This window comes from Podarcis pityusensis, assembly GCF_964106645.2.
Source record: "Podarcis pityusensis genome assembly, chromosome: 15".
Classification (NCBI taxonomy): domain Eukaryota; kingdom Metazoa; phylum Chordata; class Lepidosauria; order Squamata; family Lacertidae; genus Podarcis; species Podarcis pityusensis.
The window spans coordinates 7526570-7552319 of record NC_138040.1 but is presented as its reverse complement, the minus strand read 5'-3'; the positions used below and the strand labels follow the sequence as shown (position 1 = coordinate 7552319).

General features: G+C 45.5%; 1 protein-coding gene across 4 annotated transcripts in view; it reads right to left on the bottom strand.

The window, feature by feature from the left end:
- Positions 1–25750, bottom strand: part of CUEDC1 (CUE domain containing 1) — a 62694-nt gene that overhangs the window by 30320 nt on the left and 6624 nt on the right. For 2 of the 4 annotated variants that reach the window (XM_080983162.1, XM_080983163.1), the window contains exon 2: positions 8083–8207. The exons of 1 other annotated variant lie outside the window; for it this stretch is intronic. The gene's annotated coding sequence lies outside the window, so the exon portion shown is untranslated. Of the gene's footprint in view, positions 1–8082; positions 8208–13926; positions 14077–25750 lie in introns of those variants that run through there. One more of the 4 variants, XM_080983161.1, reaches the window with a different exon arrangement.

The window sequence follows — 25750 nt, the reverse complement described above, 5'->3', positions numbered from 1 at the left end:
AGATGTACATTTTTTGTTTCTCCAGCTTGTAAACCGCCTTGAGTATTGTAAGATAGAAATTAAAAATGATGATGATGATGAATTCATCCCTCTTTGCAGGGAACTCTGGGAATTGTAGCTCTGTGAGGGGAACATGGGTCTCCACACAACTCTCAGCACCTGTCCCCCAGGATGCTACAGTGCCCCAGGATGCTTTGGGGAAAGCCATGACAGTTTAAAGAGGTATGAGAGTGCAGATGGTATGGATGTGGCCATAAGTGTCAGCATGGATGTATTTGCCAACGGGTACACTAAAAAGAAGATAGATAGATACATGCATGCCACACATGCCCTCCCAGACATAACCCCTTGAGACTCTGGAGCAGCAGCTGAATTCTGAGGAAGGGCGTCGCTACAAGCAATTCACACCAGCAAAAAGTTGACAAGACGTTCCCTCCGAAAGGCAAAACTGGGTCACACACCCATGGCATACATTTGCCTCCCTGTCCTTTGCGTCATCGTGCCATGGACCTGGGCAGGCCTGCGTGAGTTGTGCGGATTCCTGACAGCTGATCTTCGTATGTGGGAGTCCAAAGCATTTAATACCATGTCGACCTCGAACACCTGTCTTTGGTTTGCAGAGGTGGCAGAAGCCGGTCGTGGAAACTCCCCTCTGTCCTCCTTACCAGGGCTGGGAGCATAATCCCCCACACACAGTGAGCAGAAGGCTGCAAAAACGAACCTCCTAAGCCTACCAAGCTCAGTGTTGTGCAAAAGAGCCTCTCCTTGGAACTGTCAATTTCAGCGTCTCTCCGTTTCTTATTTTTCCAGTCTTCAGTTCTCCACATCTGCATATAAGTTTCCAATTTATTTTTGTTTGTTTTGTTGAAAAAAGTAAAGGTCTCATCCATCAGCATCTTAGTGCGAATTTCTCCTAATAGGAACATGTTTGCAAAGCAGTTTTGCCTAATATCATGTATTTTCACTAATATACGCATTCTGTACACATTCCTTAGCTGGAGAACTGAATTGCAAAATTTAAACACGAGTGCATTTTGAAGAATGACTGTGTTTCAGTTCAGGTACTGTTTTGGGGACTGTGAATTAGGTAGGTTCGCCTTTAAATGCAAACCGGATCTAATTTATCCCCCATCCCTAGAAGTGCTGCTAAATGACAGGAGACCGGAAAGGGTAAGACATTTAATGACTTGCTGAAGTAGCTTTGTGCTCACCTTCAAAATCACAGACGGTTGCAGGAGGTTGGACTAGATGGCCCTTGGAGTTCCTTCCAACTCTACAATTCTATGATTTCTAAGGTAGAAGACCTGCCCATGAAGCTCTCTTGGGCCAGCCACTCACTTTCAGTGAGGTTAAAACGGAGAAGGGCAAAACTATATACGTATGTCACAAGCAGAAGCCCAAATTCTTGCTCACTACACTGAGGGTGTCATTGCTATGAAGGTCAGACCCTGCTTACAAGGTCCTGGTGGCAGCATATCAAACCAACACCTGCTTAGCCTCTCTGCCTCCATTTCAAAACAGTCTCGAGTCTGAGAGCCACCATTTAAATTACCCACAATGCAACTGAAGGACTACTGCTCTGGGGCATTGTGGCAAATTAAAATGGCAGCTCCTGGTTATCCAGTGCCAGTTCAGAGCATTGCTGCCATGCTATCAAAACATGGGGAAGGAGGAGGAGAGCACTGGCCTCTAACTCTGATAAAATAAAAGCACCTGAGTGATCCCTTGTTAATGCCGTTCAGCCATATATTAAGCTGCAGAGACTAAGCTAGTTGTCGGGGGGGGGGGCAGGGACGCAAAGCAATCAGGAGGAAATGAAATGGGCAAGCCCTCTGGGGACAACCAGGCACACAAGCGCGCGCGCGCGCACACACACACACACACACACACACTCTTTTCCAACAAGAATTGATTCTCCAAGACTCCACAGCAGAGTAAAAGCTCCATCAGGAAATGCAGAACCAATAGCAAATTGTAGAGTTTGTCTGTATTCCTCAAAGTGGGGAAAAGAAGCTGAGAGAACAAATGAACAAATTGATACCAACCACAGCAATGGAAAGAATGGGCATACAAAGAGGATCAGGGGATCTAGAAAATGACATGGTTTTACTAGCCTCCTACAGTTAGTCACCAGGCAGCACTTTTGCTGGAGCAACTGTGGGAAGGAAAGGGGCTCTCTGTTCCTATGGCTGCTCTGGGTTACCTGCCACACAGGGAAAACAGTGTCTCCTCCTTGGGGTCCAGGGTCCAAGACTAGTCAGGGATTTGAACCTGTGTCTCTCCGTTCCTGGAGAATGTGGGCGTCTTCCCCCCTCACCACTAGCTGAGCATCTGTCTTGCCACCTTATTTGCTCAACTCTCAAGCCACAATGTAAATTTATGTCTTAAAAAAAGCAATACTTCAATGCTACGAAGACAAGGACCCAAACAACCACATCTGGCTTTCAGAAAACTGTGTTGGGGGGCATTGACCCTCTCTAGAACAGCTTCTAAAAATATCTGAAGCCTGGGGGGGGTCCCCCTCCCCCTTTGTATCTTGTGACTGATGTGTTGCTGATCCATACTGGAATTCCAGCCTCCTATACTTCTAAATTAAGAAATTAATTGAGAAAAGTAGAGAGACTTAATTGAAAAGTGCCATGCCTCGCAGGCTTGCTCTCTCTATACACTGCATGGGAAAGTAATCTGACCTCAGTAGGATGACATTCTTGAAATAGCTGAGGGAATTCAAACATGAAATAAGATTTACAAGAAGGGAGGACAGCGAGAATGTGAAGGCAATACTCAGTGCTTTGTAACACAGAAATTAGGGTGCGGGTAACTCAAAGTCTGCTTCAGTAACACAAAGCTGGCATAAGACAGGATTATCACACACCAACACCGAACCAGTTAGCTGATGGAGGGGGGGAGCTGAATCCTCCTCAATTTGGGTGCATGAGGGGGCACCATGCACAGAACTCCCTCACACACCCAAATCTGAAGAAAGCAGGACTGAACTCTCTGTCCAACAGGTGAAGAGTCGAATGTCTACTCATGTGCGCCATCTGCCCCCACCTCCACGAGTGTCAATCATCTACTATCATTATGACATCAGATGATTGACAGGTTGGTGGGCCTACCCCTTGCCAAAGTTGGCCCATTCAGTGGGGAGGGAAGTAACAATTTGCAGCATCAGGGGTTCATCAACCCTGCTTCTGTTGTATACACCCTTCTAACCTCTAGGTTAGATCACTGCAATGCATTATATGTAGGTCTGCCTTTGAAGACAGTTTGGCAACTGCAGTCAAACTGCTGACCAACAGAAGATAGTCTGAGCACATAACACCAATTCAGGCATGATCGCATTAGTTTCCACTTAGTTTTCTGGGCTCAGTTCAAGTTTAGACCTACAAAGCCTTAAGCGGGTCAAGACCCAATACCGCAAGGACCGCCTCTTTCCGCATGAACCAACCCGGACCCCCATTAGTCACCAGAGGGCCTTCTCTCCCATTTCCCCTCCAAGGGAGTATAGAGGGTGTCAACAGAAGAACGGGCCTACTCAGTAGTGGCCCCCTGCTTATGGAATGTTCTCCCCAGCGAGACACACTTGGCGCCATCATTACCTGTATCTGGATGCCAGGCAAGAACATTTCTTTTCCACCAGGCCTTTGACCTCCTCCTTCAGTGAGCAGAATGTCTTAGTCCTGCCTCTTTATAAATGTGAATGCATTTTAGCTTTTACTCCGTTTTACCTTTACGTTGGTTTTAGTGTATGTTTGTAAGTCGCTTTGAATTAAGTTTAGTAAACAAAGTGGCAGGTAATTTCAATAAATAATATAATAAGGATTTTTTTTAAAGGTGCCAGAACGCCATACTGAAGTGTAGCAACAGAAAAAAACCCACTGGCACTAATACACATACAATTTAAAGGAGGCAAACATTTAGCCAATCCATCCAATTGATTAATTAAAAGCATCCTGATTGACTAAATGTCTGCACCTTATTCACAGGGCAATGACTGTGGGATTTTAAAAAACAAACAAAACACCATCCTGTGTGATGATTTTAATGCAAGAACCTACAAAACAGGTTCAAAACTGCAGTTGCCCAGGGATGGATGAGGTGGGGAACAAAACAGCGAGATGGGAAGGGTTGGAATGTGAGGAACTGGCTTTCATGTTGTTCTAAGTATGGGTACTTTACTTACTCATCAAAATGAGCCTTTGCTATAGTTTTGCCTGCTAAACTTAACAGGTAGGCAGCTACCTAACGGAAGCATCTCCCCATACCTTGATGGCCTTGGAATCTCTCCCCCTGGCCTTTGGAATGAGACATCCATCAGGGCGTTTTCACCTGCGGTGCATCTACAAACACTTATATCTGGACACGGAGCTGGGAGTTTAGCTGAGCCAGAAGCAGCCTAAGCCATGAAGCGCAGGGGAAGAGGGAGGGGCACTGTTGCTCTCTGAGAAACCAACAATGCAGAAACAACAATTTTCCTGCCTGTTTTGCAGAGCCTTCCAATAAGTGGCACAGCACAATCTTTGCATGCAAAAGGTCCTCGGTTCAATTCCCCAGCTGCGAAAGACTCCTGTCTGAAACCCTGGAGGGCTGCTCTGATGACAATACGGAGCCAGATGGAGCAATGGTCTGACTAGGAATAAGGCAGCTTCCTATGTTCCCCGAGGATACAATAAATCATCAGAGCTCTCTTGTACAAAAGGAAACAGGACCCTGTAGCTCTGACTGTGGAATTTCTCACAAATCATAAAGGCAATGCGTTTAGCTATTTATACAGTGCCGCCCCTGTACATTGGAGGGGGCCTGACTTATCAATGGGCCTGTTCCTCATGGCGGTGGTCCTTCGAGGATCCAAGAGCTTTGGGTTGTCCTCAGCCAGCAGCAGTTCAAGGGGAGGGGAGCTGGGTTGCAGTATAATGTGCAATTAAAACCGCCACTTCTTAATCACACCGGTGGGTCAATTGCTGCTCAGAACCCCCCACAGGCTCTACACCACAAAGTTATCCCACAGAGTGCAAAAGGGAACCGTGCCTTTGACAGCTCTCTCTCCTTCCCAAGGCCTCCACAGAAGGCCTTAAAAGGCAGGAGGTGTGTGTGTGTGTGTGTGTGTGTGTGTGTGTGTGTGTAGGAAAAGAGAAATAAACCACTATTGATTTGCCGAAGGCGAGGCAAAAGCAGAAAGACTGCATGTGTTTCTATGGAAACAGAATGTGTGCAGTTTGAAAAGAGTTGGGGGGGAGAGAGAAAACCCTCTCATTTATGGGCGCTGTAAATTATTTAAGCAGGACAGGGCTCTGTCCATTAAGGTCTAAGGGGAAAGATTTAAAGCTATTCATTATGCTGGGAGACACAACCTGCTTAATTCAGACCCACCAGCCTAATGCTTGGGAAGCAGAAGGCAAGTCATTTAGGTCTTACATTATTGGCTTAACAAAATAATAATAATAATAATAATAATAATAATGCCCTGCTTGCAAAAAATAACTGCAGAATTAAACAGTAAGCACACAATATGGAAAACCACATTAAAAAACCACACCAGCGTAATAATAATACAAGAGTGCACATGGATACTCATTTTCTATTGCCACGAGTAAGGCTGGGTCCTTCTGTACTTAATAAGGCAATAATGTGAAAGAAAGTGCTGGGGGAGGAGCCAGAAATGGGGTGGAGCCTGAGGCAAAGAATCCAAAATGGCACCTTCCACATGGTGGCAAAGATTTAATAACCAAAGGGTGGTATCCAATTAGAGCTACTCACCCACCAAAACGAGTAGACATGGCTAAGGCCCCATCTGCACTGTACATTTAAAAATGTATTATACTAGGCCCAGTGAGGGGTGTAGTTAGGGACGGGGGCGTGGCCTGGAAGGAGGCCTAAGGGCCAGATAGAGAATACTGGATGGTCACATCTGGCCCTGAAACTCAGGTTGCCCATCCCTGACAACATGAAGCTAGCCTCACTCCTCTTTTGACAGACAGAAAATGTGCAGCTAATTTGTAAAGATAAGTGCTGGGGCTCACATCCATGTTGAAGCCACACTCTCTCTCTTTTTCCTGAAAGCCCCTCTCCCAAATAAAAACCTCAGATACATGGAGGGCAGTTTTGGTTTCGCAGGAACAATGGAAAGGAACTCCACACATTATTACATCACACATTCCAAGTCACAGCAACTCTTAATGCTGTGATTGAATCCTGGCTCATATTTCACGACAATAGATAGGTTTGGGGGCTTAGTCGGCATTGCCAAGAGTGAATCAGGTCTTCAAAGGAAGTCTATGCAACAAACAATCCTCCTACTGTCTTGCAAATAGAAATGGCTCATAGTGGGGGTGTTTTTAAAAGAAAAAGGGCTTATCCCGTGCATCTGGGTTTGGTTTATTTCCTGGAGAGACAGCCAACATATAAAGCTATTACAGCAGTTATAGTCCCATTTTTGGGTAGCATGCAGCTCTTAAGAGAAAAGGCAAGGATCTATAGAAGAAGGCAGTTCTAAGAGGTTCCTTTCCCCCCCTTTCAGCATTCCTCATTCAGCAGACCATCCATGTTCCCCAGCAGAGCCAACTGGTCAAACTAAGCTGATTTTATAGAGTCAAGCCCCGTCTTCTAATAAGCTCCAAATTTCCCATCATCCCTCCCCCACAGTGATCATCAAGGCCGAGAGCACACAGCTTTAAAAATTGTCAAAGAGAAAGAAAACAAACAAAAGAGGAAGAGTGAATTTAAAGATCCTGTTTCTCTAGGCGTAGGAAATCTGACAACCTCCTATTGATCTTCTCTTGTTGACAAATGCACCCATGTTGAGATATTATAGGAAGCCAGCCTGTATCGTAATTGCTGCTCCGTGGCAAACCTCCACGATCTCCAACTGTTGCTGCTTGACAGGTACAAGCGTCTGCTTCCTCACCCTGTGCAACAGCTGCTAGAGCCCAGCAAATGCTGGAGCATCCTGTCCAACTGCACCTATGTGGCAGGTTGCCCCACCAGCAATCTTGTTCCATTGGTGGACCAATTCATCCTTGCTGGAAGGAGAAATCACAGAGAGACGAGTATCCAAAACACCAGGCAAAGATGCAGCCAGTTAACTTAACTAGGACTAGGTTATGCCAGGATGCTTTCTCAGTGCTTTTTTTTTCCTCCAGGGGGGAGGAGGGACACAGGAGTACGTACATCCCTAAACATTTTGTGAATCTTTGTACTTTTGTCCATTTACTGTATTTATTTCCCCCGATCTGAACTATAAAATGGTGGTTTTCTTGAGTCAAAATGAGAGTACACCTAAACATTTTTTAAAGGAAAAAAGCCATTGTGCTTTCTTATAGGGGTTCCCCTAACCCAGGCATAGGCAAACTTGGCCCTTCAGATGTTTTGGGACTACAATTCCCAGCATCCCTGACCACTGGTCCTGTTAGCTAGGGATGATGGGAGTTGTAGTACCAAAACATCTGGAGGGCCGAGTTTGCCTATGCCTGTCCTAACCACTCTGGTTGCTGTTGTTTTTATTTTGATTATGTATTTTGTGGTTTTATATTCTAATTTTATCCATGGAACTGCCCTGAGACCTGTAGGTATGGAGAAGTATATAAACTCAATAAATACTACTACTACTACTACTAATAATAATAATAATAATAATGTAGCCCAGAGTTGCTGGGGAAACCCAGTCAGATGGGCAGAGTACAAATAAATATTTTTTTAAAATTATTATTATTATTAACTATTAGTTTCCAGGATTCTTTGGTGGAAGCCCTGACTGTCTAAAGCGGTATGATCCTGCTTTAGATGTGTGGTGCAGATGTGGTCCTAGAATCCTGGTGGCAGATCACACCACAACTGAGAGGAAGCCAGAAATCCCCATTTCCTCTCCCAACAAGTAAATCATAAGCCTGCAGATTGGGGCACTGTGGGTTTTTCATTAATTTCCTATGTAAAACACCAAGTTGTTGGCATTTTAAAGAAAACATTAGCGAGTGACGACGACACTAGGAGCCCCTCAGGCCCACGCTGATTTGTTGGCATAACCAGATCATCGTTTGGGGGAGGGGAAAGAATAGGGATTATAAATATTGATGAGGCAATTACCTTCAATTAGCACTGGCTGGCTGGCACCCCTTAGGAATCTACTTGGAACGATGCCCACTTCCTGCTTGTTGACTGCTTTCCGCTCAAGCTGGAGTGTGAAGGCCCATTCTTCAGACACAGTGGCACTGAAACAGAGAATATCCTTTTTAAAAAGTGGAGGTTCCAAGGATTAGGACCTGGGACATTCGGCGTGTGTTCTGCTGCTGAAGCTACGACCTGTCCTGATGTGTGCTGGAAGCACTGTGCAAATAAGTTAACGGCAGTAACAACACGATTGCACACGCATCTAAACATGGAACATTTCCAGATATGGATTGTGCAGTTTCCTATCAAGCAATGAAGCAAGGCAATGCTTCACATGAGGAGCTTTAGATTTCTGGGTCTTTTCTCAAGATACCGCATAACCCTCTGACATACAATGGGACAAAAATGGGCTTAACATCAAGCAATAAATGCACCCATAAAATGAGCAAACCCATTGCCAGGTGTTGGGGCGAGGGATCGTTAAACGCCGACCAGAAAAACACAAAAGTGCTTCCAATTTCTGCACATTAAAGCTATTTCTGCACACGAAGACGTCACAAACTGTGTTGGTTTCTCATCGCCCCTCAGTTATTCACCACCTCCTCAAATATTAATGTTTGCAGACTGTCAGCGTTCGATATGTGCCAGGAAAACCGGTTCCCCAGAGTTGGAAACTAACGCTCTGTCCCCATCCTTGGTCTGCTTGTGGTAACTGGGACTAGGCCTCAGTCCTTGTGATGCAAAGGAGCCGCCTCATGGAGCAAAAAATATTTGTGGGGCCTGCCTGGTGTTTTTACATTAGTAGAATGTGTCTTTTTATTTAAAATGCATCTCTGGATTATTTGCAGGGCATAGGAATTTACTCATTTCCCCCCTCCAGAAAAATATAATCCGGCCCCCCACAAAGTCTGAGGAACAGTGGACCAGCCCCCTGCTGAAAACATTTGCTGGTGAAGAGCGTCCTCTGAGGCCAGGGCTTTATAGGGGCTGGTGGCCTGGGATTGGCCCTCAAGAGTCAGCTGACAGAGTGTCCAGGCAGGCTGGTACTGAAGCCTAGATGGCGCCCTCAATGCCTAAATACAGTGGTACCTTGGTTTACAACCATAATCCATTCCGGAGGTCCGTTTGTAAACCAAAACAAGTTGTAATCCAAGGTGCGCTTTCGCCAAAGGGGTCTCCAAAAAAAATTTGTTCGTAATCCCAAAAAAATGGGTTGTAATCCAAAAAAAAGGTTGCAAACCGGGACATGCACTTCCGGGTTTGACATGTTTGTAATCCAAAACGTATGCAAACCAAGACGTATGCAAACCAAGGTACCACTGTAATGGAAATGATGCTAAGGTAGCTGAGCATTGACCACCAGGTAACCCTTGGATCAGAGGACCACCCTCAGCACCACAGAATGACACGTTTTGCACAACTGTAGCTGAGGTCCATAGAGCACAAATTTAAACAATCTGGTGGAGGTGGAGGACTGGGAAGCAATATGAATATCAGTTGCTGGGAATTACAGGCAAGGAAAGTGCTATTGCGCTCAAATTATGCTTGCGGGCTTCCCATTGGGGAAAATATTCGGTGACTGTGAGAATGGGATGGTGGACTAGATGAGGCATTGGCTTGATCTTATGTTCTTATAGCTCCCATTGGAAGAATGGGTCGATAATTTGAAGTATTGGGGAGGATTTTCCTCCTCTGGTTGTCAGCAACTACTGAACTGCCCCCCGCCCCGCAACACACATTTCCCCCCCCTTCTTAATTTTGTGCATGAAAGATGCAGCCAACCCAGACTCAGAGCCTGCAGCCCTATATCCAGCCCGTCAAGAGTAATCTCTGTTCTCCATTTTCACTGGATAATCTAAAACCAGCTTGGCTAAAGAAAACAGCTTGTCATAAGGGGAACATTTAAGAAAAATATTCAAGGGACGAATGAAGGAGGTGAGGACAGGTGACCCTACCTTGGCCCAAAGTCATCCCCCCCTCAATAATCACCCCAGGCCTCAAAACTGTCCAAAATTCCTTTTGTCTTCTAAAAATCCACAGCTAAAGCTTTCCTCTGCTTTTCTCACAAGATGCTGTGCATAGGCAAAAATGTTACTTTTATCAGTACGAGAAGGCTTCAGAAAGCTAATGAATAGGCTCTCTTCAAAGCAGGCCTGAGAACTGACTTTTATCTCATTCAGTTGCAACATCTTGGACATGCTGAACCACAAGGTTCCTCGAGCCCCCTTGGCTTCTCACCCCCTTTCCTGGGAAGAGTCCAATAGTCCCAAGACAGGAGCTTTCTGTACATGCTCAGGAAACTCAACATGGGGCAGGACTCCTGAAGAGGAGGAGAAAGGGGAGGGAACTAGAAGGGGAATATACGCTCTGTGCAAAAGACTGTGAACCCATGCTTGTTTTATGAATCTATCACACTTGCTCCTTCTACCAGTTCATGGATGGTAGAAATAAAGCTTTTTCTCTGAAACTATTCCTTGAGTGTCTGTTGGCTCCCATTTTCCCTTTCCCGGGCGCAATATTTTTTCCCACCCGAGGGCAAAGCCTCATAAGGCTACACGAGGAAGAGATGATTGTGCCTTTTCTTGGTGCATTAATGTCACACACACACATGGATACTAAATGACTTCATCTCTGACCTTACATTGTATATCTGTTTTAGAAATACACAGGAAAGCAAGCCCAGATTATCCCGATGCACCAAAAAGGGATTAACACACATACGCAAAATCAATTGCGGGTTAAGAATAAATGGATGGAATCTATTCTAAATTCCTGCCAACTACCAACTTTCTTGCTTTAAAGTCAAGTGCCTAGTCCTCCTGGTTATGAGGACTGAATGACATTTTGGCCTCTTGTAGCAACTGCACCGTGCTGTGGTAGATGCTGTATGTTTTTTTAATTGTATCTTTATAGCTTCCTTTATTACATTGTATTACAATTTGCATTTCACACATTTCAAATTGCAATAGAATAAAATACAGTACAATAAATAAAAGCAGCAATGCAAATACAAAAACCAATATATTGAAGGTGGGCTTGCCAGAGACTACCTCAATGAAGCTTGCAAACCACTGGTGGTCCACGGAGCTGTTCAAAAATCCCTGATCTGTAGGAGCTGTGAGACTCCTGGCTGTTCTGCTGCAACACTGATTGAAAACAACCACCTCCTTTTCTGCAGGAGGCGCTGGTGTTTTGTGAGAGAGCCTCCACACCCTATCTGCGTGGTTATCCTTCCTCCATATTTGGGCTACTGCCCCAACTCTGGCTGCTTTTAGTAACCTGCAGATAAAGGAAAGCTTTGGTTTCCCCAGTGTTGCTAACCAACAACTCCCTTCATGCTTGCCCACTGCCCATGCTTGCAGGGGCTGATGGGAGTTGTAGTTCAGCAACATCTTTTCCCCAGACATATTCAGGATTCGTCCATCAGAAAAAAGCATCCAGGCGGAATTCCCAATATCGCTAAAACCGTCCGGGAAAACCTGGATGTATGGTAACCCATGCCGAAAGTTTTGTTTTTTTCCCAATTTCCTTAAAAAAATAGGTCTAAAACTTCATTTTGGGGGGAGATTTTGCAAAATATTTTATTATAATTATCTGAGCTCAACAACTTTGCCAAAAAAACCAACAACTTTTGTGTCCAGATTTTCACTTTTTAAAATATGGCAACCCTACTCTACAGCTAAGTGAAAAGAAAGATGTTTTGCCTCTGGGAACCTTGTACTGACCATGAGTCAGACCACTGGGTCCATAAAGCTCAGTACTGCCTACATGGACTGGCAGCAGCTCCTGGGGATTTCAGATGGGGGTTCTTTCTTAGTCTTACCTGGAGATAAAGGGCATTGAACCTGGGAACTTCTGCATACAAGGTGGAAGCTCTTCCTCTGAGCTACAGCCCTTAGTGCTCCCGTTCTTCCATCATGCATTGACACACACACTCCCAAAAAATAAAACAACAGGATTCCGCAATATTGCAAATATGTGGCTTGGAAGAAAATGCAAATGGTGTGCCCTACTGACAAGGACCCGGGAGAGCCGGGTTTGAATCCCCCACTCTGCCATGAAGCTGGTGGTATATAAGTGTAATTAATAAATAAAATGCAGAATACAAGTTTTCCAGAATTACAGATTTTAAGAATACGGTTGGGAATAGGATTCTACCGAACTTCCTATGGCAAAAATCATGGCACATCATCTAGCAGGAGATATCTTTTTCATGTGATGAGACAGCCATCGCCCTGTTTGCCTCACAGAAGAGGACACGCAAATATTTAAAGGTGATCTTCTAAATAAGCCATTGAGGGTTGCGAAAGGGAGCATTCCGGCTTTTCTTCAGAACCACACCTGATAATGAGTTCTGTGTAACACAAACGCCTACATCCTGCTCCCTCCGCTGAACAAATAAATAAATAAAGTCAATAAAAGGAGATCATCTTACCTAGAGTGCATTGCATGTGCCCATAAGGGCAAGTGGGAATCCCTGCATTTCTCAGATGGAGGAGGCTAGGTCATTGACTAAGCCATATGCAAATGAGGCAGAGGGGATTAAAAAGGGAATCATACCAGCTGTCTGCAAAAGAACCATTAATTAAAGGGGCAGCACTGATACATGCTTGAATTAAAGCTCTGAAGACAGCAGAAGGGATATATTCCAGGTCGTGGAGGCAGAAAATGGGGCACTGCTCCACCAACCTCATTCTGCCCCAACCCCCAACACCTGCCTGCCTCTGTACTTGCAACCAGTCCAGGTGCTGCCACTGCCTGTCAGCGTCCTCCTCCTAAGTTCCCACCTTACCCACATAAAACTTAGCAGGGAGGTGGTGAGGAGAGAAAATTCACTGGCTCTGCCTGCCATTAGCTCTGTCTCCACCTACTGCTTGGGCTCCCTGCCTTCTGACCCACCAGTCCCAATGGGCACTAGGAATGCAGGGGTGGGTGGGGGGAGATTAAATTCAGTTTGCATTTAAAGGCAAACATACCTAATTCATGCTTTCCAAAACACTATGCAAACCAAAACACAGGCATCTTCCAAATTCGCACTTCTCTGAATGTGGCAATGCAGTTCTCCAGCCAAGTAATGTGTGCAAAAATGCATGTATAGTAGTACCTCGGGTTAAGTACTTAATTCGTTCCGGAGGTCCGTTCTTAACCTGAAACTGTTCTTAACCTGAAGCACCACTTTAGCTAATGGGGCCTCCTGCTGCGCCGCCAGAGCACGATTTCTGTTCTCATCCTGAAGCAAAGTTCTTAACCTGAAGCACTATTTCTGGGTCAGCGGAGTCTGTAACCTGAAGCGTATGTAACCTGAAGCGTATGTAACCTGAGGTACCACTGTACTAAGTGTATATAAAAATACGTAATTTGTGAAAACAATGAGCTGAAAAAAATATTGTAACATGGGGAACTGCTTTGCAAAAAATAAAACTAGGCAAAACTGCAGGTAAATGTGTGCATTAGGTGAAATTCACACTAAAAATGCTGATATGTTTGGGTTTTTTTAAAGGCCTTCTGAAAACTAATCACAAATTATGTGGAAATGTGGTGAACTGAATGTAAGAGTGGAAAAAATTTGAGTATCAGAGAGAAACCAAAATTGACAGATCAGCCCATTCCCAGCATTCAGAATAACATTCGTCATAAAATACTACCTACTGTGTAGCACAGTGGTGGCCAAACTTGGTCCTCCAGCTGTTTTTGGACTACAACTCCCATCATCCCTAGCTTCTCCCTCCAAGGGGTGGTGGTGATTGGACTGGACGCTTTTGGAATACACCCAACTGTAAGGAACATGTAACGGATTGTACAGCTGACCCAAAGACCTACCTTCTCTGATCACACAGGACAAACAGTGGGCTAAGCTTCTTATCGAGCCCACACCAGATACCAAATGGCAGAACCAAGAGCGATGGCTGCCTCTCCAGCCTCAGCTGCTGGATCTGGTCTTCTTAAGAGCACTTTCAAGATAAGAGAACACCTGGTCTCCAAACTAGGTAAACAGACAGCTGCTAGGAGACCAGTGTGATGAAAGAGAATTCCACCAGATTCCTCTGAGCCATCCCTCCAGGATTATAGCTCACCTTTTTCCAGGGATCTCCATGACCCCATCTTATCCTCACAACAACCATGTGAGGGAGTTTTAGACTAAATCCCAAGGTCAGGTTCATGGCTGAGTGGGGATTTGAACGCTGGTCTCCTAGGTTCTTATCCAACCATTACACCCCACTATACTGGTGTTTATTGGTCGAAACCTGACTTTTGCTGGAATATAGTCTCCTCAGCTGGGGGAAAGAGCCGCTGTCAGAGACGAGTTACACCTGTCTTAGAGGAGGTAAAGAACACTGCAAGAATTTGAATGAAAAATAGCAAGTCTCCTAACCACCTTCCGTATTTCTCTGGAGGTGCTCCCAAACCCTCCACAACAGATCCTTGCAGGATCCTAAAACCTGCGCTGCCTTGCAGGATACCTTCAGGAGATGAAAAGGCTAAGGAGTAAGCTAGGGTCGCCATATTTCAAACAGTGAAAATCCGGACGTAAAGATTCACGGAGAACAAAACTATCAATGGCTTCCAGCCACGACAGCTAGTTTCTGCCTCGGAGGCAGTATGCCCAGTATGTGTCTGGATACCAGTTGCAGGAGTCGAAGGAGCGGAGAGTGCTGCTGCGCTCAAATACTGCTTGTGGGCTTCCCTTTCTACTTGGACGCTGTGAGAACAGGATGCTGGACTAGAGGTAGCCACGGGCCTCATCCAGCAAGACTTGTTGTGTTTGAATTTGTCTGAAAAAACAGCTAGCTTTGGGAAATGGTGAGGAATTGTTAAACACGCACACACCACAATCCTGCATGTTAGGATGATCATAGTGCAGTTCACGGCCTAGGACCCTCGTGCCTACGGGACCGCCTCTCCCGGTATGCCCCATGGAGGACCTTAAGGTCCATAAATAGCAACACCCTAGTGGTCCCGGAGTCCTAGGAAGTTAGATTAGCTTCAACCAGAGCCAGGGCCTTTTCAACACTGGCTCCGGCCTGGTGGAACGCTGTGTCTCATGAGACCACCTGATTTCTTTCCGCAGAGCCTGTAAGACAGAGTTGTTCCGCCTGGCCTTTGGCTTGGAGCCAATTTGATTCCCTCCCCCTCTTTCTTTTTCCTTTTTCCTTTCTCCTCCTGTGATGAGGCTGCATTTTAGTATTTTAATGTTTCAATATTTTAATGTTGTATTTTAATCTTGTTTTTAAGTTGTATTCATTCAACTTGTTTTTATTATTGCTTGTTAGCTGCCCTGAGCCCAGCCTTGGCTGGGAAGGGCGGGGTATAAATAAAAATTATTATTATTATTATTATTAGTGGTACCTCCATGTACGAACTTAATTCATTCTGGAGGTCCATTCTTCAGCAGAAAGCGTTCTGAAACCGAGGCGTGCTTTCACTAATGAGGCCTCCCGCCGCCAGTGCCCTTCCACCATTCAGATTCTGTTCGTCTTCCGGGGCAAAGTTTGCTAGCCGGAACACCTACTTCTGGTTTTGCAGAGTTCGTTCCCCAAATCGTTTGTTAACAGGACTGTTCTTACCACTCTATATAGAACATTCAGAAATGCAGGGTTTAATATCTGCAAGGCAATGGGGGGGGGGGGGGATAGTGGTCAGCTTCACACATTCTTAACCACCTGAGGGCCCAGGAGCGTAATGAGAATGAAAATCTTAAAAGAATGCCCTTTTGCTTGTCTCATACATCCCTGTTTGCTTTCTCCTGTTGCCACCAACAACCCCATTAAGACTCATTCTTCCCTTCATTCCAAAAAGCCTTCTGTGTTTTTTTACACCATGTATCAAAGAACCATGAGGTTTCACTGAAAGCCAAGACAGTCACCAGTTTTGTTTTGTTTCGTTTATTTTCTGTTTGCACGTTACCAAGCAGGAAGTGGCCCAAAGCATTTTAATGCCTGAGATGGGGGGGGGGGGGATGGAGCTGACTTACACCGAGTCAGAACATTGGTCCATCTGGCTCTGTACTGTCTACACAGACCGGCAGCAGCTTTCTAAGGTTTTCAGAACGGGGAGATTCCCCACCCCAGTCCTAATTGGAGATGCCGGGGATTGAACCTGGGACCTTCTGCAGGCAAAGCAGATGCTCCACCACTGAGCTACAGGGGAATGATGGACCAGATGGTGTCCCCGTTCCATGTATGGAAGCTGACTGTATTGGCAATTGAATCTTACTTCAACACTGGCAATGGGACAGCATCCACCACCACAATGGTGACTGCAGGTGTAGGGAACCTTCAGATGCTATTGAACTCCCTTCAGCCCCAGCTATCATGGCCAATAGCTAGGGATGCTGGGCATTGTAGTTCAGCAATATCTGAAGGGCCAAAGGTCCCCCACATCTCACTGAAGGGTAGGGCTGGCCCCATTTAGCAACTGTTCTTCTAAATCAATCCCCAACAGCTGCTCAAGGATGCTGAAGCTGGGCCTGTACTGGGGACAGACAATTCTGCCCATTTTGGTTTCTCATCCCCTCCCCACAACCTTCAGTTCAGTTCTCCCCATTTTCACATCGCTTCACGATTAAAGAGTGCATAAAAAGCCACATGTCTTCCACCTAATGAAACACAAGCAATTTGCAAGTAATTTCTTCCATGTAAAAGACATCTTCTTACAGCATTTTGCATTAATGCAACAAGCATTTGTGAGCACACCCTTCTCTAATACATGCTTTTTATATATGCATTGGGGGGGGCTTGGGGTTGGAGGAGTGCATCACAAAATTCAGAAAAGGGTGGCTGGGTTTCAGTTTGCACATTGGTGTGGCAAGTGAGAAATTGGGTAGGTACACATTAAAATGCAAACGGAACAAATTTCTACCCCATCCCTGGCCTGTACTCAGATCTTTAAGGCTCTATTACACCTCTAATAAAGAAGTGGTTGGCATGTAGGCAGGACAGAGGCTTCTATTAAGGAAACAGTGATCCCCCCCCCCCATCCTGTGCTCGTTGCAATCTGCGCTGCTTCTATTCCACTACAGTTCGGTTTCCACTAAAACCCACATTACTCATCTCACTGCTGTGGCTGAAAACTTGTGTAATTAATTACAGTATGTGATTAATTAGCTTGAATGCACCTGACTGGAAGGGAAACGTCAAAAACAATGCAGAAAATAATGTGATTTTTAAGGCAAAGTCACATGGGGGGGGAATGGTAGAGAATATTTCTGAAAGAGATGTAAGGCAGAACAGAGAATTGTGCCTTATTACATCCCCAGTGGTGAGGAACCTGCGGCCCTCCTAATTTTGCTGGTCTCCAACTCTCACCAACGATAGACTGCTCTGCCTCCTTTCTTTTAGCAAATGTTTTGTGCCACTGGGGAAGTGGTAATTCTGTATTGATTTGTTTTGGATGTTTGTATATGATGCCAATAAAAGGTTTGATGCTGAGGATGAACTCTCACCGACACTGGTAGGGAGTGATGGGAACTGTAGTTCATGAACGTCTGGGGGGGGCACAGGTTCCTCACTAGTGTAGAAGATACTGAGCTAGCATGGACAAGTCATCTGACTTGGTCCTTAAGAGAGCATCTTATGCAAGAGCACTACAGTGGGCATGTGCCTTTTATTACAAAGGCAATACCAGCCTTATAAAAATCATTGCGGTAGCCTGGATTGTGCTTTAAGAGAAGAGGGGGACAGACAGAGTTTGCTGCCAGGCGGGAGACAGAAGGGAAGCAACCTGTGGTGCGATTTCGGAAACCTGCCTGGCCAATTGCATCCGTGCCCAGAGTTCCCTTTGAGGCAAGAGAGCGGTGCAGCAGGTACCCAGAGAAAGCAACAAGCTGTCTACCGACAACAGCGCTCACTGCTACACGAACACAGAAGCTGTCCCTGCAGGGCTGCCGGCTGACAAGGTTGCCATCGAGTGGGATTGCTCAGGCAGTCGTCTCTGGTTCCCCAGGATTTCTTTTTTTAAAAAAGGATACCAGCTGCTGACATGAATTATCTACTCATCCTCCACAGCAGCTGGCCCAGCGCTAGGAGGGTAGGGAGCTTAGGAATGGAAGGGGGAGGGGGAGAGATAGGGTGAGCCAATGTATTATACATACAGGGCTGAGTATGCTTCTGATGTCCATTCAAAATGCCAACTTTGGCATCAGTGGTTTGGAGGGGAACACACCCCTGGATTTTTACCACTTTCCTGCATCATGCAAAACTCACACACAGTATGTATACGTTTTGCACTTGGTTGTCTAGTACTGCGTATGAAACATAAAAAGCAGCCCGCTCCCGGACCCCCAGACGTTTTGGCAATTTCAAAAAATCCACCTGGACAGAAATTTTACCCCTGGAAAAGAGGACCTGTCCTGGAAAAGGAGGACCTATGGCAACCCTAACTTTGAAAACTTAAAGAAGAAAAGTCACTTGATCCAGGGACAGTCCACAGTTACCGTATTTTTCGCTCTATAAGACACACTTTTTCCCTCCTAAAAAGTAAGGGAAGATGTGTGTGCGTCTTATGAAGCCAGAAGAGCAGAGGGATCAGTGCACACCGATCCCTCTTGCTCTTCTGGCTTCAGGGATAGCCATGCAAAGCCTATGGAGCGCTCCTGCCTCTTCGCTCAAGAGGCTTTGCGTTGCTTTCTTGTTTCTTGTTTTCCTCCTGTAAAAACTAGGTGTGTCTTATGGTCGGGTGCATCTTATAGAGTGAAAAATACGGTATATTGGCCTGGCTCTTTTCTTAATGATGACACGCACCATTCATAACATAAGAATATTATTCACAACTGTGAGCAGGGCGCTAGGGTGGGGTAAGTAAAGACAAGCTGCAACAATTAACTGTAAAGCTTTTCACTGCTCCTGCTCCTGCACAGAAAAAAAACATTTTGGTTCCTGAAATTCATTCAGGTTGGACAGATAGAATAGAACAGATAGAATTCTACAGGAGAGGGTATTAGTGTGTGAAAACAGTCGAGATTCAACGATCCCCAGGCACGCACCATCTTGTGACCCAGGCATCTTCATTTGGTCGCCAGTGGCCAATAGTCAGGTACAGAGCACACCTGGCTAATTTCGAACACTGACATCAGGATTTCCTAGGCTTGCCATAGTTCAGGAAAATTCCTGACATGTCCCGATTTCTGGGTGTAAAAATGGTGTCGGGGGAATTTTGCCGAATTGGCAAAATGTCAGGGGAAACCCAAAAGCTTAAAAGCTCCAAAAACTTTGGTTTCCGCAAAAATGCTCAACAACAAAAAATAAGAAAGCTAGTCTTGGTCTCTTCTGCCTGTCTTCGCATGCAAGTGAAATCCCTCACAACTCCCTAACTCACTGAGGACTTGAGACCCACCTGCTGCCCTCACCTGGTTTAGCCAGCCAATCAAAGCAGTTTCCTGGGGTGTGTGGCCACTGTCACATGCTGACAGCTTCTAGGAGCCACAGGTGAGAGCTGAGTGCAGGATGGGGACCAAAGTTTTCAAGTTTGATCAGCAGGAAAAATTTTGCCTGCTGACTTCTGCACTGTTAAATTTTTCTGTTAAAAACACAGGAGCAGGTCAGGTTACATTTTTGCTGATCAGTTGGCTACCCTGTCAGTGAGTTCTTAGATCAGGGTTTCCCAAACATGGACCTCCAGCTGTTTTTTGGACTACAATTCCCATCATCCCTGAACACTGGTCCTGCAACTAGGGATGATGGGAGTTGTAGTCCAAAGCAGCTGGAGAACCAAGTTTGGTCTACACTGTCTGGCAGCAGCTCTTCAAGGAACATTCCCATCTGTACCAGGAGTTGCCAGGACTGGACCTGAGACCTTCTGCATGCAAAGCAGGTGCTCTACCAAAAACCAGCCTGCTGAACCAGACCGGCTTTCCCAAACTGGTAACGAAGCAAGAGTGGACTCTACAGGACTTCCAGCCAATCAGATGATCGGGACAAGGGCCAAACAGAGCCTGAGAAAGACGCGTTCCCCATGCACCTCTGTATAAGTGGGAGTGTGGGAAGCCCAAAAAGTCTGCATCTGAATAAGGCAACCTGGCGGCCCCCGGGTCTCATCCGCCTCAGTCAGCATGTTGGCAAAAGCGAGAATGATTGAGCTGTCAGCAACCTAAGAGGCAGTCCGGTTTTTGCCTTTGGCTGAGGCAGGTCAAACATGCTGTTCGCAACAGCTGCATGCTGGAACTTGCTTGCTTGCAGCTGGAAAAATGAGGCAGGCCTGTTTTCCATGAAACGAAGGCGAATTCTACAGCCTGGCAGGGATCAGGCCAAAGAAGCAAGCCATTTTCATGGTTCAGGGTGTGCAGAGTGCTGTACCTTCCCCACTATCACTCAGTGTTTGTCTTCTGCGTCCCGTCACTTAGAATAAAAATCCAATAAAATACAAAGACAGGAAGCAAACAGAAATATTGCAGCGGAGCAACAGAGTGAAAACAGCACAGCAACACAATGACGCTTGCTTCAGCTCTGTTTAAAAAATAAATAAATGCTACTTTAGAAGGCCTGAGAAACCTGTAGCTCTCTTAAGACGCTGCAGGACTACAACTCCCCTCATCCCTGACCATTGGCAATTGCTGGCTGGAGCTTATGGGAGTTGGAGTTTAAGCGGGTAAAGGTAAAGGTAAAGGGACCCCTAACCATTAGGTCCAGTCATGGCCGACTCTGGGGTTGCGGCGCTCATCTCGCTTTACTGGCCGACGGAACAGGCATACAGCTTCCGGGTCATGTGGCCAGCATGACTAAGCCGCTTCTGGCGAACCAGAGCAGCGCACGGAAACACCGTTTACCTTCCCGCCGGAGTGGTACCTATTTATCTACTTGCACTTTGACGTGCTTTCAAATTGCTAGGTTGGCAGGAGCAGGGACTGAGCAACGGCGGGGATTTGAACCGCCGACCTGATCAGCAAGTCCTAGGCTCTGTGGTTTAACCCAAAGAGCCACCCGCGTCCCATTTTAAGCGGGTACCACCACCTTAAAGTTTCATTCTCTCACCCTCCTGTTACCCAGGGCCTATGGAGAAAAGTCCTGGATGATGATCCTGGCAAGCAGAAGGTATGGGAAAAGACAGAAGCTAAACTACCTCACAGGGTTGTTGTGAGGATAAGATGGGGACAGGAAGAGTCATGAATGCCAGCACGAGCTCCTTGGAAGAAAGGAGGAATATAGGTGCAATTGTCAAGCAAGTAAATGAATAAAAATTCAACCCAGGTGCCCCCAAGAGCATACAAACAGCCCTGCTAAGCTTTTATGTTCACTGAGTGAATTGATGTAGGGGCAAGATTCGAATTCGGCTTCTCCTGATTTGTACTTCAGTTTCTTGGCTATACAACAGCGACAGCAACGAAAACAACAAGAACCACTTGATCGTTAAGTAAGTACCCAGACGGGCTTACAAAAATGAGACATATATTAAATAATACATCGTACAATAGGACAAAAAAACAAACAAAATTAAAATACCATGAGAAGCCATAGCTAAATCATTACACTATTCTAACTCTACGACACACACACGCACAGCTGTCCTAATTACAGGATGAATTAAGAGTGACTCACACACAACCTAATCAACTGCCAGGCCCATTGCAAAGCTACCCAGAGAAATATTTATTTCTGCAGAACATAACTCAATTTCCTGCTTCCCTCCCACCTACTGCGGAAACTTCATAGTAAGATTTTGGCCTGGATTTTTTTTTTTAATAGGAAATACATGTATCCCAACTCTTCCTCCTCACTAAAAGTAATGCAAGCCTGTGCCCCACCGCTTCTTTGTAATGGGGATTCCAGCACATTAAAATAATAAGCTATTACCGCAGCAAAGCCAGTTGTGTTGGCCATTTTAAAAAAATGCATAGCCAAACAGCTCCAGCTGTTTTGGGACTACAATTCCCATCATCCCTGACCACTGGTCCTGTTAGCTAGGGATGATGGGAGTTGTAGTCCCAAAACAGCTGTAGGGCGAATTTTGGCCATCACTGTGCTAGGTGGTTATGAGAGCGCTCTGCAATATCCCTACAGACACCATTGTGACATCAGGTGATTGACAGGAGGGCAGCCCCGCCCACCTGACAAACTTGGTCTGCAAGGACTGCAAAATTTAACAATCTGGAGAGATTTCCTCATCAACTTGCCACCTTTTCTCTTCAACTGGAGGTGCCAGGAATAAAAGCTAGGACTTTCTGCAAGCACTGCACATGCACAGAATTATGACTCCTCCCCAGGGAAACATGTTGATACAATTGGATGGCCTTGATTTCACTCCTGCCTCTCAAACCAGCTTATGCCATTGCACCCATTTCACAGACTAATAACACCCATGTCTTGCATTTCCAGTTTGACTCCAACCAAAGACAAACTTATCAACAAGCCCTATGTGTTTTCTTATCTGCCTTGGTAGTTCAGTTGGTACGGCATGAGAAAATTAATCATAGGGTTGTTGGTTTGAGACACATGTTGGGCAAAAGATTCCTGCATTGCAGGGGGCTGGACCAGATGACCCTGCTGCCCCTTCCAGCTCCACAAGTCTATGATTTTGTGATGCGCGCTAAAATCTGAACTACTATGGCTTTATTAAATTGCATCAATAGTTTTGATGAATTGGTTGTTCTTTGCTTTATATGCTACTGTGTTTGATATTATCGTGATTGCAATTATTGTTCTTTTTTACCGCTATTGTGAGCAGCTTTGAGCACAACATTCATGTTAAATCAAACTCCATCCTGCAACTTTTGCCAGGAAGAGAGGAGGAAAAGATGCGAGAATGTTAATTCTGGACTCAACTGTTGCCTCTTACTTCAGATCCAGCACACAATGTATAACCTCCTTGCCTATTAGAACAAGCTCGGAAAAATTAGAACCCATGTATTATTATCTATTTATTTAATGGGCTGCAATTCTGCCATTTGCGAATGACAACTGGGAACATTCTCACCTGGAATTACTGAATTTTAGAGTCAGAAGGTGTGACAAACTCCCGAGGCAACAGGACTGAGAATAGGAAATCTATCCTTGGTCACTCCCTGTATAAATCAAGTGTGAATGCAGGGATTTTCGATGAGTGACAGCAAACACTAAGAATCTGCAGCGAGGAGTTCCCAAGGCAATTTATTTCCAGTTCTGGGAATAAATTAAAGCTGAGGCACACTGGATACGATACCGTACTTTATTTTAACAGACACTTTCAATGGTTTCACTAATAAAAGCACAACACTTAGGATCGGACATAAACACTGTTACAGGCTTAAAAGAGAAATTTACTTACAAGTCTCTTCAACAAAACCATTCCGATGAAATCTAGTGCTCTCTAGAATGGCTATCTGCTCTACCCCACCTGTAAAAAAACAAAAAGTCTAGCCACTTTCTAGAACCTTTCCCTCCGCCTGAGGAATTTGCCATGTCTAACCTACCAACTTCCCAATCCAGGCCTTATCTTGCAGCTAAACTGTAAAATCTTCCCAGCCATGATTGGCTAAGGGTCTCCAGGCAGCTGACCCAATGTTCTGTACAGTGTTATAAATTAGCCAGGCACCAGATGTGTTTTACGACTGGTGTGGGTCCAATTACGACCACATAGAGATCTCTGGAGGTCCAGCTGCCATCTCCCTCTGGCTGGTATCTCCAGCTTTCTTAAATAAATAAGCCCTTCTGCTTACCTGCTCATTATCCCACCTTTTCCCCCAAGGAGTGGGTGGCCCATCCCCACCCCCTCAGATAATTACTACAAATGACTCTGTGAGGTAGGTTCAGAGACTGCGACTGACTCCAAGGTCACCCGAGTGGGGATTTGAACACTGATCTCCCAGGTCATAGTCCAACACTCTAACCGCTGCACCACACTGCCTTCCTACAGCACTTCCAATTCAGTAGGTGGGTGGCAGACAGTGATTCTCTGGGCTATTCCCTGCCCTCCACCTCCTTTTCGGGCACCACAGACGAACTTCCGGAAGAGGAGGTCAAGCTTAAGTTTTTCCTGTTTTTTGGACCTGTTTCTGGACTCGCGCCATAGCAGAACTAAAAAACACCCGTTTTTTGCTCCCTCGACCAGCATGAGGGTGCAAAACTGGGACATTTGGGATTGGGAAGAGAAGAAGGGGCATCTTCTGCCAATTTGGTCTGTCCCGAATAATTTGGGACACTTGTGGGGTCTGTAGTAAATGTGGGCACAACTAGACATCCGTTTAATTTGGCTTACCTAGCAAAGGTTCAGGTTAAGGGAAAGAATGTAGATTCCCCAGAGAACACCAGGGCTTTCAAAATTCCCTAGGCTAGGGATGGGCACTCCAAATGTTGATTCTGTTCCAACCAGCATGGCCAGTAGTCAGAGAAGTCAGAATTGGCAGGGGTTATAATCCAGCAACCTCTGGAGGGCAACAGGTTCCCCAGGTTCCCTGCCCCAGACCATTCATTCTGCCCCAGTCCTCTTTTAGAATTTGAGCAGCGCCATCAATAGAGGCCTTCCGATTGCTCAGTCCCTCTGTGACAGCCCAGCAGCCCAACCAATCGTTGTTAAGAGGTCTCAACAACACCATTGCCACCCCGAAAGTCCTTTGCTGAAAGCACAAAGGCTATCTTGAAAGGCCATCCGCAGGCCTCAACAACAAAGCGTCCGCTTCCGTTACCTATGACAACCCGACTGCGTGCTTAGCTAATTAGATTTTAAATTAAAAATCTTGCAAGGGAGATTTGAGATGCTGGAAGAACAGAGGATAATAACTCCCCCAACACGGAGCCAGGAAACTAATAGCCAGCCCAGGATTTAGAGGCAGGAGGAGGAGGAAGTCATTTTGTTGCGGTAAATGAAGGAACACCTTTTAATTTATTTTGGATTTAGGACATTAGCTCTTGAGCCATTACAATAAGCATCAGGCGACAAAGCCGTGCAGCGGAAAAGACTGCAAATACCCAAGAGCAGACGTCCCAGAAATGCACTGATGTGGCCTCAGAGAAATGGCTGTGTCTGTATTTGCTCAACTTCATGAGCTTCAGAGGACATAAATGCACCAATTTCAAGAGCTATTTGGACTGCTCCCTAAATTGGTTTTCTTTTACTGAATCCTGCCTGCTGTATCTATATCTTAGCAAATAATTTAATAATAATAACAACAATAACAATAACAATAACAATAATAATAATAATAATAGTAGTAGTAGTAGTATATTTGTACCCCACCCATCTGACTGGGTTGCCCCAGCCACTCTGGGCAGTTTCCAGCATATATAAAAACGTAACAAAACATTAAACCTTAAAAAGCTTCCCTATACAGGGCTGCCTTCAGATGTTTCCTAAATGTTATGTAATTCCTTAACATCTGATGGGAGGGCATTCCACAGGCTGGTTGCCACTGCTGAGAAGGCCCTCTGCCTGGTTCCCTGTACAGTGGTGCCCCGCAAGACGAATGCCTCGCAAGACGGAAAACCCGCTAGACGAAAGGGTTTTCCGTTTTTGAGTTGCTTCGCAGGACGAATTTCCCTATGGGCTTGCTTCGCAAGACGAAAATGTCTTGCGAGTCTTGAGATTTTTTTTTCGCTTTCCCCCCCTTTATCTAAGCCGCTAAGCCTTTAATAGCCTTTTAGCAGCTAATCCGATAAGCCGATAAGCCTTTAATAGCCGCTAAACCGCTAATAGCACTAATCCGTTAAGCCGCTAATAGGGTTGCTTCGCAAGACGAAAA